Source organism: Helianthus annuus, chromosome 5, assembly GCF_002127325.2.
Source record: "Helianthus annuus cultivar XRQ/B chromosome 5, HanXRQr2.0-SUNRISE, whole genome shotgun sequence".
Lineage (NCBI taxonomy): Eukaryota > Viridiplantae > Streptophyta > Magnoliopsida > Asterales > Asteraceae > Helianthus > Helianthus annuus.
Window position 1 is genome coordinate 3,795,589 of NC_035437.2, and position 11,123 is coordinate 3,806,711.

The 11,123-nt window shown below is 34.6% G+C and overlaps 1 long non-coding RNA gene across 1 annotated transcript; it reads right to left on the minus strand.

The window, feature by feature from the left end:
- Positions 1 to 793: 793 nt before the first annotated feature.
- Positions 794 to 2,051, minus strand: LOC110938443. Its single transcript, XR_002591400.2, has 3 exons — positions 1,944 to 2,051; positions 1,615 to 1,673; positions 794 to 936 (listed from the first exon to the last, which is right to left on the minus strand). It is a non-coding gene; the product is annotated as an uncharacterized LOC110938443 (long non-coding RNA).
- Between the last annotated feature and the right edge of the window lie 9,072 nt (positions 2,052 to 11,123).

The following is an 11,123-nucleotide window of genomic DNA, read 5'->3' on the forward strand; positions in this document are numbered from 1 at the left end:
AGAAATGTTGAAAATCTAGCAAGATCAGTAATTGTATTGTAATTCATGTGATTACTTCATACACTACAACCTATCAGTACATCAAATTATGTTCTCAAACATGAAAAGAATAGCTCAACTGGATGTTATACGTGTCATTTTTCAAAAGCAAAAGGTATTTGGGGATATTGTACCTTTGCCAGCAGCTTTGGCTTATTCCAAGCTCTTCTCATCATCACAACCTTCAAAAGTAAATTAACAAACCAAACTTGAAAACAGTAACTTGGTGACTCTTTAAAGGTAAAATTAAATGTGTCACGAATCAACCCACTCTAGGTAAATGGGTTACATTGCCACGTCTAACATATGATAAAAAATGAGTACATAATTTATAGATGTTTACCGTGACAATAGTATATCGGAGAGAGAGATTAAATGATAGTTGTACACCAAAAGCACCTGAAGTTGTTGAAAACTAAACTTTTTCACCTATCGATAAAAAAACTTCTTACTCCCTGCATTGTCAATTTGGAATCTAAACATTCTTTTATATGCAAATTTTCTCAAATAGAAAGTGCTAACTTAAATCTGCCGGTGTTGATCCTTGAATCCCCGGCTGACAACTTCATGTACAGACTCACTAAATCATTAACAAAAATATAAAGTTGCTGGTGAGAAAAAAATAAAAAAATATATCAAAACATGTACTAAGACACGATCTCATGTCTACCTTGAATGAAGCTATTCCAAATCACAATCGAATGAACCATAAAGCAAATTGAACCCATATTTACAAAACATGAACCATCAAATTAAAAAAGAATTCAACTGCTACATACTATAAACTAATAATCTGCCACAAATTTCAATTCCTTATAAATTAAATTCATTACATAAAAAGCTTGCCTGAGTGGATCAGTTAAGTAAGGCATATCTTCAAGCACATAACCTGCTTCCCTGTAAAAATTAGACAAAAAAATTGTTTAGAAATCGGCAAATCAATTATGGTTACATAAGCATTCAATGTCATCAACTACAGCAAATAAAATGGAAAAAAATGATGATCGACCATTCAAGTAAGGTTAAATAAGCGTTCAAATCATCGATTAAAGTAAATCAAATGAAAGGAATCTACATACTAAGAAAACTAAATTAGGATTTTCTGTTTTATATTCAGACACACAATTCACACCATATAAACCACTCCAACAACACCAACTAAAAAAGGATTAATGATGAAATTAGAGAATAGAACAACAATCAAAAAATGGGAAAATTTTAAACAAAAAATCAACAATATATGTTAAAGAACAAACAAATCTGCATCGTACCTAATGAATGATCTCTACCTACCTAATTGCAATACAGATCTGAATTTCACCTAAATTGTGAAAGAAAAAAATAACCCTAACTTGTAAATTGAACAAACAGACACCCTAGATTCCCAAATCAAATAAAACCAACACACAAACAAAAATAACAATTCAAACACACATAGTACAATTCACAATCGAAGAAAAAGATGGATGTAGGAATCATGAATTAACATTAAACACGATTCTTCGGTCGCTAGGGTACATTAAACGTACATTAGCCCTAGAACTCTTCAGGTCAAGAAGATGAAGAGAAAGTTACCTGGGTTGTTTGGTTTGTTCAATAGCCATCATCTAGGGTTTATTCAATAGCCATCATCGCTGACATGAACAAAGAACAATCAATTCGAGCCCAAGACCAATCAAAGAACAATCAATTCGAGCTCTACATCAAGCCTCAACAAAGAACAATCAATTCTAGGGTTTGAAGAAAACAACAGAAGAGAACCAACAGAAAGATTGATGGTGAAATCAGCTTTGATTAGGGTTTTTTATTGGAATTAAGAAGGAAAGAAAGCTGATTTCAAATTTATGGAAAGTGTGTATCGTAAGGAAAGAGATGAACACTAAAAGAAGGAAAAAGAGAGTTACCTATTTTGCGATAATGAAAGAAGATTGTAGGAGAAGGAAGCCATCTACGCGTATTTTGGTTTAGGGTTTTAGTTGCCGCCCAAAGAAGAAATCTGTGTACTATTAAGTTGACAGGTGGCAAAAAATGGTTTAAGGAAATGCCAAGTGACCAAAATTGTTTTGTTTTAATATAAGTAATAGATGTTCTAACTTTTTAAAACACATTTTCAATACTACGTACGTTTTACTAAAAAAAAGTTACAGTATATTTTTTGTAAAAAGTTGAATGTTGTAGTTATAGAGTATAGTCGTGTCAAATGAGCCAGGGGCGGATTTAGAGCCAAAAAGGGGGTTCCTAGGAAACTCGTTTATCGCAATTTATAGCATTATGTTATATAGAAAATTTTCAAGGAACCTTGTAGGGGAACCTTGTAACTAAATGTATGAGTGGTCTATTGGTTAATACATGCGCTTCTTATGCTTGACGTCCCAAGCTCAAGTCCGGTTACGGCCACTTTTTTTGCTTTTTTTGAACTCAAAACTCAAAAGCGAATTATGGTTTAATGATTCATGCTTGTCGCCCTTTCCTGTTTACCCTCAAACACAAACACACACGGAATAGAACACAGCCGACCACTCATCTTCTCGTCTCCAGCCACCATCCCTCCACACGCTGTCACCGTCACACAGCCTCTCGCCAGAGCTACTCCAGCCTCCACACACAGCTCCTTCCCGTATTTGTTTACTCTCTTAAGCCCTTCAGGTTCGTTTAAACCTTATAAGTTGTTGATTTTAACTTTGAATTTGTTGATTTACATGTTTGTTTAGACATTCAATTTGATTTCTAGACATTCAATTTACATAGGCTAGTTAGTATGAATAGGTTGCCTCATTGGGCTCATTGTAGATGTTTTCGTTTCACTTCATCTTAACTGTTTTACGGGGGGAGGTTATTCAGATAAGTCTGTGACAACCATTGTTAAGTATGGTGGAATAAGATAGGAATAATGGATTTTAATAATCCAAACTTTTAGTCGTTGGCCGGCAACGGTCCCAACTTCAAAAATAACTGGTGGTAGTCCCAACTTTTCACATATTGTAAACAAATGGACTTTTACTAAAAAGAACCTTAATTTCTTTTTGTATATTTATCCTTTTCGGTTTAGTAAGGGTGTAAGGGGTGCTCACCTAAGAGGTGAGTCCCCTCTCTTACGCCCAACCAATCCTCGTGTGCCACGTCAACTCCCCTCTTAAACTCCCCTAACACCCTAAATTGATGGCGGCACTCCCCTCTTAGGTGACTTGGTTTTTATTAAATAAAAAAAAAAAAAAAGCATTGATTGGTCAAGCTCTCCCTCTCTCCTCCCTCTCTCTTCGGTGAGCCGCCACCGGTTTTACCCCCTCTCTCTAACTCACCGCAGTGATGGCGGTGCATCCCCGCTCGGCAAAACACCTCCCCGCATGGGTTTTCGGTGGGCACCCCGATCTCCCTAAAGGTCCATTGGTTTACATTATACGAAAAAGTTTCCGAAAAGGATAAGGAGACAAAAAGAAATTAAGATTTTTTTTAGTAAAAGTCCATTGGTTTACAATATATGAAAAGTTGGGACCACCACCGGTTATTTTTGAAGTTGAGACCGTTTCCGGCCAATGACTAAAAGTTTGGATTATTAAAATCCATTATTCCAATAAGATATTACTAGCAAATCGCTCACTGCATATGATTTTGTTTTGCTTTATGTGTGTTCCCTTTTAGTCGCTTTTGCAAGATTGCGTAGAGGCTGAATGTAGTTTGCGGTGAGTGGTGGTCAATGTTTAGTATGCTGGAATTAGGGAAGAACTAGGATTGGTTCATTCCATTGGAATGGAAGCAGAACTGTTTGTTTTGATTAGTGTAATGTAATGGTCCATTCCAGTGATTTTATTAACTTGTTGATTTTTTTTAGATCGTTCACTTCATTCCATGTTTTTTTATTTAACATTGTATTTATTTGTAATTAAATTATGTATGATAAATGGGACTAGGCAAAGCAAAGGAGCAAGCACATTGAACAATTTGATAGCTCTTTTTACGTCCTTTTAGTGTGACTTTCTTTTTACCAACTAAAACCATGTTTTAAATCATTATAAAAGATGATTTTGTAGGATGAATGTCAGAAAGTAGTTTTCACTAGGATGAGTAAATGGTATCAAACAGTGAAACAGAATCGGTATTGTATCAGTACCACAATGGAATTTACCGTACCAATTCCGTACCTATTTTTTGACGTTTTCGGGATTGGTACTTTTGGTTCTGTACGGCACCAGTATTTTACTAATTTTTATCTTCATTGTGACAAGTGTTTAAAAAGGACAAGTGTTTAAAAAGGAATCAAGTAGGAAGGGTATCACAATGTATAGAAACCCAAATTTAGCACCATCTTCATTGTGTCATTTATATGGCCGAATTGCTCTTCTAGTTCATAGATCTGCATATAAAATGACTGAATTGCCCTTCTCGTTAACGAAAAAAAATGGATGAAGTTAACCCAGTGGACTAAAATGGCAACGGCGAAACCCTTTTGGACCCATAGACGAAAAATGAAACCTTTAGACTAAACTGGAAAAATGGCCCAAACAACAGGGACTAAAATGACATTTAACTCTTTGTTTATAACTTCACAACATCGAATATGTTTAAATTGTTTGAGTAGTTTTACAAAGGTTCATTGTTGGAGGTTAAGAAAGATCTCCATGGTATCATATTTTAAACATGGCACCTGTCCTAAAATGATATAATATTTTTTTCCCGTAATTTATTCAAATTTCTTTTGGCAACTTTAAATAGAAAAAATAATGCATTCCTCGCAAGAAGATGATTAATTAAGCTATAAATTTAAAAGAATAGAAAACTTCTTTTTATAACAAAATACCATTTTAAACTTTTTTGTCAATCACATGAAAATTGAGAGTAAGCTTGATATCCTACATACTATAATATAGTGGCACTTAAATATGTAACTTCAATTTCATGACATTTTGATGTATGAGGATATATGTAGGGAGATTTCGTCAAACTTGGTTTGGATCTTTCATGAAAATCCGTTGTTATCAACATGAGCTGTGTTTATACAACAAAATAACAAATGCCTCATAAATATGATTCATTTTTTTTTTGGTATTCACCATACGAGGAGAGATATTTTGACAATATAAAATGCGAGTAAAAAAACTAAAGAGATGTAATCAAAGATAATATACTTTTTAAATAAATAACAAAGTACTGAACTTAGAATTACTTACATCGATAGAAATATAAATTACTTTAAACAATTATATATTCATGACTACTCTCTCAAAAGAGTAGCCAATTTAGTGTTGTTGATCATGTTCGGGTAAATGTGAACCCCATAACCAATTTTTCCTTAATTATTTCCTTCGGATAAAACTCAATCCAATCCTTAGATTTTAAGCCATAAGTTCCTACAACTTGATTGAACTGTTGAAGAACGTATTCGTTCTTCTTGTTTAACTTAAGCATTGAATTAAAAGTGCGTCCATTTGTATTTGTATCATTGACCAATTCAACTTCAATTCCATTAGAAACACTATTCTTCAAATCACCAATAAATGGAAATAAGATGTTTTCAACACCATCCTTGGGCAATCCTACTCCACTATGATTGCGTGTGTCACTTTCAATAAGCTCTTTGCGTATCCTATCGTCCTCAGACATTTACTTTACTTGGTAAAATATGTTTATGTATGAATAAATATTCAGGCGAATCTTGGTTATTTGTAGTACACAGGGAGTAGAGTCTACATACAATATATTTCATATTTATTATTGTAAATTATCAAATATTAACAAATATTGCATTTTATATAAATGGATATTCAACAATAAATGCAGGATATAAAACAACTAACCTATGGGCTGTTGTGGTTGCCCTTTTGTTGGTGTTGCGAATGTTGTGGCGACTAAAGTTGTAAAGGGCGTCTGAGAAGTGATGTTTGGAATTACGGTTGGATTAAAACCTAGTATCTTATTGTTCTCGGATATTTACTTTACTTCGTAATATATGTGCATAGAGAGCGGATCATGAAAAACTACTTATATGTGAGAAAACTAAAAAACTCACTCAAACCCACTAAAGAGGAGGAGGGGACTTTAATGAAGGAGTGGCAAAATTAGAAAAATTATATATAACTTTTCAAGCATTTCTATCTTCTTCATATGTTATTATTTTTTTTAAAATGCGTCATAAGATCACAATTTTTTTAATCTTTCGTTCGAGTATATATTCGAGCATATTTTTGCGACATACAAAAAAGATTTAACGTGACGTCTTTTTTTCAGTACTACTATTATAATTAGGGGGTGCAAAAAACCGAAGTAACCGAACCATAACCGAATTAACCGACAAAATCGAACCGAAAAAAACCTAACCAAATAAAAGACCGGTGGGTCGGTTAATGTTTTTTTTTGAAAACGGAAAGTAGTGGGTCGATTATGGTTATCAATGTTTCCATAACCACCATAACCGAACCGAATCGACATGTAATAAATCTTTGTAGGATTTAGAACTTTTCACCAGTTTTTTAATATTTAATATTTTGATTAAAAAAATCGTATTTATTGGTTATTTCATATCATTTTGCGGGTTTGGATGAATGTTTATTTGAATTTATGGAATATATCAAATCACTTATTTGAATATTCGGTATTAATATTGTAGATTGTATGTATTTTTTAATACCATGTAATATACTAGTATCTACAAATATGTAATAACAATTTATTGCATGTTAAAAAACATTAAGCTATTGTTAGCTAGGCTAAATACACGGTTAACCACCCACAACCGACCCGCTATAACCATCAAATCCGATTAACCATAACCGCCATAACCGATCGGTTACGGTTATGGTTATCCATTAACCGATACCGCGGTTATGGTTATGGTTTTAGGCTAAAATCGATCCAAATCGACCCATGCACACCCCTACCGACATCCACAATATTTCCAAGCATATTTCAAGTCCCCTATGCTATAACATCCTTATAAAACCTGAATTTGAGGTTAACGGGGGTTATACGCGTCAAAAACCATCAAAACATGTTGTAGGGACTGAAACTGTCAAAACAGAAACTTTTGACAGAACAACTCGCCTTCACGCCACGCGAGGCCCCCTTGGTGTTTTGGCGCGCCACGCGAGGCCCCTTTGGTGTTTTAGAACTTTCCATTTCAGTAGCAGCCTTTGTTTTCCAAGTTAGTTTTTGAAACTTGTGGGCTATAAGTGTGATCTCCAAGCATAGAATCAGATCTTGGACACTTGTTGTGATCATACACTTCCTTGGGCATTACACAATCCACTTGGCATCATCTTATGGCTTCTCAAAAACTATAAATACCCCCTCAAAATTGCCCATAAGACTTGCTCATTTGCTTTTCCCATCTTAAACACTCTAAGTGGAGTTGCTACCTTATTAGGAGGCCTCCCATCTGAGTTTTCTAGTTCATCTTTCATCCTAGAAAACTAGTGAGTGTTCTTCCTAGTCTTATTATTTATTCTCAGCAATTACAAGCTGAAAGTCAAACAGTTTGACTACCGTTTGACTTTCGGTTTTGACCATGAAATGGTCAAGTCAAAGTTCAATCGAACTTTGCAATGTGATCGTAATCACGATGGTTATAATCCCTTGCGATTATACCTATTGATTACCACGTTTACTAGTCGAAGTGACGAGTCAAAGTTTCGGTCAAAATGCATGTTTATGTGCATTTTACGATGAAACTATTTTCGGGTATCAAAACACTTTGTTTTGATATCAAATCGGCTTTTCAACTTAGTTAAACATGTTTAACTCGTCACTTCTAGTTTAGTGCTTATTTAGGGTCGTAAGTCGAGCAGTTTGACCACCGCTTTGACTTTCGAATCCGATCCATTTGGTCGATCATTAGGATCCGGCCAAACACATATTTATGACCATAGTTGTATAGGGAATAACCTCCTGAGGTTATACCTTATGGTCACTTCATTTGGTTAGTTGTATGATAGGTAGTTTATATGCCTTTAGAAAAGGACCAAAATGCCCTTTTACGCATAAATTCAATTTAAGCATATGTAACCTAAATTTCGACACTTAAACTGATATTACAACATTATTAAGCATGTTTAGGCATATAAGACTTATCATAGGACTAGTTTGACCATCCGAACGCGCATTTGCGCAAATGACACGTTAAAGTAGCGTAAACTACCTTAACGAGTCATAACGGGTCAAAAGCACTTAGGAATACTTTCAAATCAGAATGTAGACTTTGTTAAACCATTTCATATGAGTTCCAACACTCATTTGGTTTACTAGACCTCATTCTACCTGATTCCTTCGATCATGTACCGTTACTTTAACATACTTACTCGATGTTAGGACACATTAGGACACGTACGAGGCTTTGTTATCTCACTTGATTCAAGGATACTTTGCAATCCCAAGTGAGTACATAGACCCCTCTTTTTACGCTTTCCAAATGTTCTGAGGTAACTATGTGAGTACATAGTCCCCTCTTTTACGTTTTGCAAATGTTTTGGGGTGATTCATATGTGCCTATTCACTATTTTCATGATTTCAAGCTATATGATTTTACATGCATAATACATATCCTTTGACAAATTGAAACTGTTATCCATGGCTTAAATACTGTTTTTCAAAGTTTGTAAGACTATTTGTTGGTGCATATTTATACTTATACATTCATTAACAATGATTAAGCCGATTGGTAGTACGATATAGCGCTATAGGACTTGATACCCCATTCCTGTTGTACGGAATGTTAGAAACCAAAGTTTAAACCAAATAGATTTTGCCTTTGTGGTAAATCTATAGTCATCAAAGTGTAGTTTGATAGGTTTGAATGTATTACCAAGCGTCCACAATGTGCTTTTACAAAGGTTTTCTAACTAAGCCATAAAACTGATCTTTTGTTAATTTTCTAAACCAAAGCATAGTTTGATATGCTATTATTAAACCAAAGCATAGTTTGATATGCTATTTTCTAAACCAAAGTATAGTTTGATATACTACCAAATCATAAGTTTAAGTATATTTCGATATACTTCCAAAGCATAGTTTGATATGCTACCAATGTGATATTGTTTACCAAAGCATAGTTTGATATGCTATTTTCAAACCAAAGCATAGTTTGATATGCTATTTTCAAGCCAAAGTACATTTTGATATACTACCGATGTTTTCATTCTTAAACCAAGGTATATTTTTGATATACTACCAAATCTATTACTTCATGAACTAAAGTATATTTTGATATACTATCAATTCAATTATTTCAAAACCAAAGTATATTTGACATACTACTTATCCTATTATTTCAAAACTAAAGTATATTTTATATATACTACAAACCTTTTTATCAAAGCAAAGTGTTTTAGAAACCAAACTTTTATCAATGATTCATGGCTATTTTTGTAAACATATAATCTTTTCTAATGGTATCCAAAGCCATGAATCTAATTCACAAAAACCTATGTTACTCACAGGCATTTTTATGGTGACGTTTTATTTTCACAATGTTTCAGGTTCTATTATGTGACGACTGTTGATTGCTTGCTTCACATAGGATGGACGCGGGCCTTAGTGACTTTAAAATTTGAAAGACAATTATTTGTACTTATTTGGTTTGTTTTAAAACAATGAATCTATTAATGGAATAAAACAAAACTTCAAATACCATGTGTTGTAAAACAATGATTCTGTGACATGACTCCCCGATGTTTCCGCTGCGGTTTGTTGTATTACGCGGTTGGGGTGTTACAAGATGGTAACAAGCTGACCCTCAACATCTTGAACTACAGTAAGAGGTTTTGGATTAGGGATAGAACCTGGTGTCGACAAGTCTTCAAATTCAATAAAGTCTTTAGTTAGATCGGGAGCAACAAAGTTGTGAGCACAAGAATTTCTCCCTCACTGACAGCATCAAAAGACAAAGTAGCACCAGCTCCGGTCAACAAAATCTCATAAAAACCTTCTCTCGTTGAACGCATGACAAGCGCGCAAGTAAGATTATGAAGACTTGTATATATATCGTGTCTTAAATTGTTATGTTTGGTGTTTTACTTTTCAAAACAACATGTCTAAGTCCAAGATATGATGCATGCATTTCAATTCCTATGCCTTATCACACTTCTCACGAAAAATGTCCTTTTTACAGGAACCTTTATATATAGGTAAAACGTGTGTATACCTTCACCTTTAACTAACATCATAGGCTTGCGGTCTTCTCTTTCCCATATCAGACTCATGCCTACCCATACCAAAGTCTCTTCGGGTATGGCGCGTATATCTATTGGACGTTCAGTCAGAAGTTTGTAAAATTGGGGATTTTTGAACTTCTTGGCAGTAGGGACAACATCAACAAGATATTCAATAAGTGATCGAAACTACATGCACACCGGAATCACACCTGCCCTGTTATAAATGAACTTTTCTTTATAGGTGTAAAAACTAACCGGTGGTTTACCAGACTGAGCAACAACTCCTCCTCGTTTCTTGAACGAAACCAACATTCTTTTGTTTTCATCTTGTAAAAAACGTTAAACATGCTCACCAAAGGTTCTATTCCTAGCACACGACAACAGAACTCAAAATGTTTCAGACGACTCATCCCTATAGGATGAATTTGGGTGATGTCTCACTTATAAAACTCAAGGATCTTGACTATAAATTGGGTAATACGAAGACGAAAAATGACAAGAGTAGAAAAAATCGGCATACGAAGTTATCTTACCCTTTGGAGGGTTAGCAACAGTTCATCTCTGGGTATTCAACACCCCATTTATCTTTAAAGCACAATTTCTGGAACTCTTTTCTCGACCATCTGATGACAATAGTCTCTAGCGGCGAAGAAATAACTCCCTCTTTGTATTTACTAGAAGACGCAATCAGAAAGGAAAGTACAAATTTTCTAAGAAGGGAATAAAAAGGCAAGAAAACGAAAAGGTTAAGTGAAGAATGTTGGAGATCGCCTGGTAATTATAGGCCAAACATTTGTTACGATCTGATCGGAAACCCTAACGATTTCTAGGGCGACAAACAAATTGCTATACGCGCAAGACATGTCAGCAAAAAGACAGGCATGGCAACCTGCCGCCTGATGATATACCAAGTTGTCGACTGTCTCCTCACCAATCCGCCTGCAA